This window comes from Bubalus kerabau, chromosome 7 (assembly GCF_029407905.1).
Source record: "Bubalus kerabau isolate K-KA32 ecotype Philippines breed swamp buffalo chromosome 7, PCC_UOA_SB_1v2, whole genome shotgun sequence".
In the NCBI taxonomy this organism is placed as follows: Eukaryota; Metazoa; Chordata; class Mammalia; order Artiodactyla; family Bovidae; genus Bubalus; species Bubalus kerabau.
The window spans coordinates 120,932,763-120,939,719 of NC_073630.1; positions in this window are offsets into that span (position 1 = coordinate 120,932,763).

Sequence of the window (6,957 nt, forward strand, 5' to 3'; positions counted from 1 at the left end):
CGGGGCCTGGGGCCTGGGGCGGACGCCTCACCTCTTCCCTGCAAAGGCCCGGGCTGTTCTGAATGTGACGTGTTCCTCAGATTCAGCCCTTCCTAAAGCAGTATTTTGTATTTTTGCACTTTCGCAGTTCTGAGAAAGCATCTCTGTTTTGAAACGAACTTTCGGATGGGTGCTCTGTTAACAGGCTCTGTGTGCAGACTGGTGTGGCCATGTGTCCTGCACACGGTTCAGCTTCTCGGGACCCCACGGCACGGCCCCCGCGAGCCAGCTGCCCTGTCTGGAGCGGGGTCGCGTCTCGGGCCGCCGGCTGGGGGGCTCAGGGCCTAGGCTTTGAGCTGGTGAGGACAGTCCGGCCTCTCGCGCCCCTCCCCAGGCAGGTGCCGGGTGGGGCAGGGGCCGGATGGGTCTCCGTTTGTTTGTTCTGACTCAATAAAACCCTGAGATTTCCACCAAAGATGTTGATCTGAGAAACTTTGGATAAGAAAAGGAGTTTGAGACAGCAAAGGGAAATGTTTATGACCTTTGCAGACACATCCTTGATTTTCTTTCCTGAGAAATTGTCATGGGGCCCCGAGGAGAGCTAAAGCACCTTCTGAACTAGTTTGGATGTAGGCAGAAGGCAGGCAAAGTGGGGAGATGGGCTCGTCCTGCTGGACCCCCACCCTCAGGCCTCCGCCTGCAAGTGCTGCCTCAGCGCTGGGACCCCTCCTGGGGATGTCGGGCTGCCTGCCAGGCGCTGGCCCGTCTCCTGCTGGGACCCCAGCAGCACCTGCCCGGTGGCCGGAAGGGTTTCTTCCCGTTGGCATCAGAGAGGTCTGTCTTCTGCTACAACGTTGGCTGCAGCCTGAGGCCCCACTGCCCTCAGACACACACTTTGCTCCTGGCTGTTTCCCGTGGGGGGCGGGGTGCTGGATGTCCGTGCCCCAGATGGATGCAGAACGGGGCTCCTGCCTTGTTCTGAACAGTCCACCTGTCCCATCGGAGGCTCCCCTCCACTGGTGGCCCCTCTGGGGTGTTGCCTGGATGGCTGGGTTTTGGAAGCTTCTCAGACTTAGCTGAAAGTGGAAAGGTCAAAGATAAGGGGACGGGGGAGCTGCAGAGCACGGGGTGGGGGGTGGGGGGTGGGATGGAGGCCTCAGAGGACATCGCAGGGCGGCGGCGAGCCGGCCCCAGGGCCTGCAGTATGCCTCCTGCTTGGGGGCTGGGTTTGGAGGCTTGGTCTCCTCCCACCAGAAGCCTAAGATCCACCTGAGCTCGGCCAGTCGAGGTTCAGCGGGCGTTTGCCGAGCCCTGAGTTCAGGGAATAAAAGGATAAAACCAAAGAAAGAGGAAACGGGTAATAAAATAGGGGCAGAAAGGGAGGACTTTGACAAGGCTGCCACGAGGAGACTGGGGGTCTTGCCTCTGCTGGACTCAGAGGATGGGCCGGGCGGGATGACCAGGGAGGGACAGTTGGGGGGCGAGAGGAGGGACGCAGCCCCCGAGGGTGGCAGAGATGCTGACGCTGGTGAGGGGGTGCGGTGGGCAGGGGAGGGGGCAGAGTGCAGACACAGGCGCTGGAGTCAGAGCCTGGGGGGGCCCTGCAACTGCGAACTGTCCTGCAGAGACCATGCCCACCCAGGACGGCTTTGGGCAGACCCCACGGAACACACAGACGAGGTTCCGGGTGGAGACACGTCCCTGAGAATCGAGCCAGGCCCGGGGACCCTGGTGTGGACAGCGTGGGGGGACCGTGGGGGTGGAGCTCAGTGGCGGCCGGGGTCAAGGGTCAGGGTGGACAAGGTTGAGGGCAAGCAGGGTCCAGCTCCTGTGGCCTCCACACCAGCCCTCCAGATCACAGTGGGGAGAGGGCCCTGGTCCCCTCACTCAGGCCACCAGCCTGGAGGTCCCAAGCCCCTCCCCACGTATCCCCGGGGCCTCTGACCTTGGCTGCCCACTCTCAGCAGGGCCCCTCCCAAGGGTTTCTGCTCGGGGGTCCAGTGGAAGGGGAAATGACACCCCCCTCCCCCGCAATCATGCACCTCTTTCTGCTTTTCTGCAGGTTTTTAACTAATTCAAACCTATTTCAGTTGATTTGGTGATTTATATCGTCTTAGAACGTTGTCAGTTTCATCAAGAGAATCCCACGCTCTAACATGTCGCTTTTAATCCCGGCTCTCTGACCCGCTCTGGGCCCGCTGGGCCTCTCTGTTCCCTCGCTCTGTTCATTAGCCCGTCAGACGTTTGTTTATTTTATTTATTTATTTTGAGGCACCAGCTCGTGGATTTACTGAGGAGTTCCCCCATTTTTCTTGTTTCCAATTCATTAATCCGCCTTTATCTGTCCCCCCTCCTGCCTCCCTGGATTTACTTTATTGTTCTGTTTTCCCTCCTTGTGTCCAATGTTTAGTTCATTTATTTTCAGTCTCTCTTGCTCAGTAATAAAAATATTTAAGGCTGTGAATTCTCCGCCAACTCCTCCTGAAGCTGGCTCCGCGGACGTGCGGTCTCTCTCTCTGTACAGCTGTAAAATCGTGTGTCACAGTAACTTTTATTTGCTCTCTGACCTAGGAGTTATTTAGGAGAGTAGCTTTGAATTTGCAAATCGTCTGGCTTCTTTTAAAGATCCTTTTAGCAATTTTTAGGTTCACTGCATTAGCTTAAATTATGAGGCCTATAAATATTTTATTGCTTGGAATATAGTGAGGTATATGTGCATATGTGTTCATACATGTGCATGCATGTACCTGTGTGTACACACACGTACACCTGCACCTATGCCTGTGCGCACACATGTATATACACACATGCACGTACTTGTGAGACCTGTGGGCCTACGCATGTGCATGCGCACGCATGCATTTGTGTGCCTGCCCATGTGTGGCTGCATACATGCGCGATATGTATGCAGTGCACACACATGTACACACATGTAGCCATGCACACACACGTGCACATGTGTGTACATGCACCTATGTGTACACACACAGCCACATGTGAGCATCTGTGGACCTGTGTGTGTGTGTGCAGCATGTGTTTGCCCGTGTGTGGTTGTGTCCATGTGTGATGTATGTGCATGCACGGGTGTGTATATGCCCCTGTGGGGCTGTGCCCAGGTGTACACACACATGCACACATGTGGAGAATGTTCTCTGGTTTCCAGCCAGGTGAGGGCTGCCCAGACAGGGCCTCCGGGAGGGGACTCAGGCCTCGTTCTCCTTCAGTTTTGTCCACCTGCTCCTGGGTTTCTGGCCGAGGTCTGGGCACTGGAGCTGGGCTCCCCAGGTACTCACAATGACACCCCCGATCTCATGCCCCTTGGTGGGCCCAGATGGCCAGGACTGCTTGTTAACAAGCCACAAAGACAGCTTGAAGCCCCACTGCTGGGCGGCCTGGGAGAGGCTTGTGGGGCACCGCTGTGCTGGCGCAGAGGGTGGCCCTCATCCTGGTCCTGGCCCGGGTGTGTGCCAGGTCTCCCCTCAACCCTGAAACAAGGAGCGGAGCATGGAGCGGACTGAGGGGATTCAGACAGAGCAAGTCCAGTTTTACTCCTAGTCTGCTAATTGTAGAAAATCACGTGAATGCTGAACTTCTGTTTGTCTATCGAGACGATCCTGTGATGTTTCTCCTTTTATCTGGGGGCACTGGGGGGCTCAGACAACAGACACCTGTTCCCCCCAGTCCTGAGGCTGCAAGTCCCAGGTCAGGGTGCGGGCGGGGCGGGCTCCCCCGAGGCCTCTCCTGGCCGTGTAGACGGCATCTCTACCCTGTGTCCTCACGGGCTCTCCCGCTGAGTGTCTGTGTCCTCATTGCGTATCCCCGTAAGAACACCAGGCAGCACTGGATCAGAGCCCACCCTCAGGGCCTCGTTTTAGTCACTTCCTTAAAGACTGTGTCTTGGACTTCCCTGATGGCCAGTGGATCAGAATCCAGTGCAGGGGACGTGGGTTCAGTCTTTGGTCCGGGGAGATTCCACTTGTCGGGGAGAAACTAAAGTCCGTGCTGAGCTTGTGCCCCAGGAGAGGCCCGCAGACTGCAGCGGAGAGTCGTTTCCGCTCAGCATGACCAGAGAGAGCCCAGCAAAACCGGAAATGATGAATAAATGCATTAACTAGTTAAGTTATAGAAAACAACCCTGGCTCCAGTTTTTTGATCGTGGCAAAGTACGTGCAATATTTACCATGTTAACCAGTTAAAAAATGTATTGGATTATAGCTGACTTACCATGTGTTAGTTTCAGCTGTACAGTAAAGTGACTCTGTTACATGTATATCCCCTCTTTTTCAGACTCTCCACATGAAGGCGTTACAGGGTACCTAGGATAATTCCCTGGGCTATACTGTAGATCTTTATTGTCTGCTTTATATATGGTAGGGATGTGCTGTGTGCCGTGCTCAGTCGTGTCCATGTGGACTATACAGTCCATTGGATTCTCCAGGCCAGAATACTGGAGTGGGTTGCCATGCCCTCCTCCAAGGGGATCTTCCTGACCGAGGGATGGAGCCCAGGTCTCCCACATTGCAGATGGGTTCTTCACCACCAGGGAAGCCCATGTAGTAGATATACTGTGTGTCTATCAATCCCAATCTCCCGATTTATCCTGTCCACCTTCCCTCCTGGTAACCACATTTGTTTTGTACGTCTATAAATCTATTTCTGTTTTTTAGTTATTTTAAATATTGTATTTACTTGTTTGGCTGCACTGGGTCTTCATTGCGGCATGTGTATCTAGTTCCCTGACCAGGGATTGAACCCGGGACCCCACGTGCAGAGTCCTAGACACTGGACCACCAGGGAAGCCTCTCTGCTTCTCTGTTTCACACTCCAGGCAGTAAGTGCGTTCATGTTGCTGGTCAGCCACCACCACCGTCCACTCCGAGCGCCTCCATCTTCCCCAGCTGAACTCTGCACCCGCTCAACTTTCCACTCCCTCCCCCAGCCTCACACCCCTCTACTTTGTGGATTTGACTATTCTAGGTGACTCGGGTAAGAGGAACCACACAGCATTTGGTTTTTGTGTTTTTGGTGACTGACTTACGTCCCTGAACTCAGCACAATGTCCTCAAGGTTCATCCTTGTGGCAGGTGTCCACGTCCCCTTCCTGCCCGAGGCTGCAGCACAGCCTGCTCTGTGGACGGGTGCCGTGGTAGCCTCCACCTCGTGCCTGCGGAGAGCGTGCTGCTGTGGACACAGGGCACCGAAACCCCTTTGAGACCCTGCTTGTAATCCTCCGGGGTGCGTGTCCAGAAAGGGAATGACGACCCTGCAGTGACGCTCTGCTTAGTTTTCGAGGAGTCTCCGCGGTGTTCTCCAGCCGCTGTGCCCTCTGCATTCCCATCAGCAGTGCACAGGGTCCAGTTTGCCCACGCCCCAGCCGGCACCCGGGGTTTGCTGTTGTGTGGGTAGTTAGCCTTCCCTACGGGGGCAGGGGCTGGTGCCTGTGGAGACTGTCTGTTTTCTATTTTGTTGCTGATATTTAACTTTCCTGCATGATAGTAGGAAATGTATTAGAAGTTTATGGCCTGACGTAGGGGCAGTTTTTATAGCTGTTCTGCCTGTGCTTGAAAAGAATATTCTGAAGATGTAGTATTCTATCTGTTTGTAAGATCTAGATTTATTGTACAAGTCTTTATCTCTATTGAAATTTTTTGTCTACCTGATGAATCAAGTCTTGATAGCGTGTTAGATTCTATGATGGTGGAAATGTCTGTTTCTCCTTGAAGCTTGGTAGCTGCATTCACGTTAGAATTATATATTTCCAGTTAATCTTTTCTAAAAATAATTTTATGTATGTATTTATTTTTGGCGGTGCTGGGTGTCTGTTGCTGCTCGGGCTGCTTGTCCTCTAGTTGTGGGGTGTGGGCTTCTCACTGCCACCGCAGCGGCCTCTCCTGTTGTGGAGCTTGGGCCTGAGGCTGTTCGGGCTTCAGGACCTGCGGCCCACACGCCCCGGAGCGCACACTCACTAGCTGTGGTGCACGGGTTTCGTTGCTCTGAGGCACGTGGGATCTTACTGGATCAGGGATGGAACCTGTGTCTCCTGCATTGGTGGGCAGATTCTTTACCACTGAGCCACTAGGAAAGCCTCAAAATGAATCTTTTATAGTTACAAATTGACCCTCTTTGTCTCTACTGATAATTTTGATTAAACTTAATTTTGTGTATTAGTAAAATAGCTATAATATCCCTTTGGATTGCCACATTCAGCACTTTTGATGGCCTTCATTCCTTCCAGTAGACCTGAGTTTTCACTGGGTATCATTTGTCTTCAGCCTGAAGACCTCCCTTTGGCATGTCTTGTAATTGTGGGTGTGATGGCTCGCTTTCATTTATCTGAAAATGTCTTCATTTTGCCTTAATTTTTGAAGGACAGCTTTGTTATACATGGAATTCTGCTTTGTCGCCTTCCTTTCTTATTTTATAAACTTAAATTTTTAAAAAATTATTTAGTAGTGCTGGGCCTTAGTGGCAGCACGTGGGTCTTTGTTCTTCACTGCAGCGTGCAGGAACCTTGGCTGTGGCGTGTGGGACCTAGTTTCCTGACCGGGGATTGAGCCTGGGCCGCTGGACACCCAGGGAAGTCCCTCCTTCTTCAAAGAAGCAGTTCCATTGTCTTCTGGCTTGCATAGTTTCTGGTGAACGGTCAGAAGTAATTTTGTTGCTGCCGCACTGTAAGGCGTCTCTCTTTTTCTAAAAAAAGCTTTTGAGAATTTCTCTTTAGTTTTGGCTTTCAGCAGTTGGCTCTATCCAGGAATGGTTTTTCTTTGTATTTATCTTGCATGGTTGCTGCTGTTTCAACTAGCTTCTGAGCTTAGTGGGTTGTTAGACTTTTCTGTAGTCTCCCCTCTCCTGTCCTCGGGGCCTCCGGCTCCTTGTATGTTAGATGCTTGATAGTTTGGGTGGTTGACCAAGCCCTCCGAGCCCCCATCCCTGCGGGCAGACCCCCTGGGCCAGCCCGGCACCCACCCTGGGTGTCCT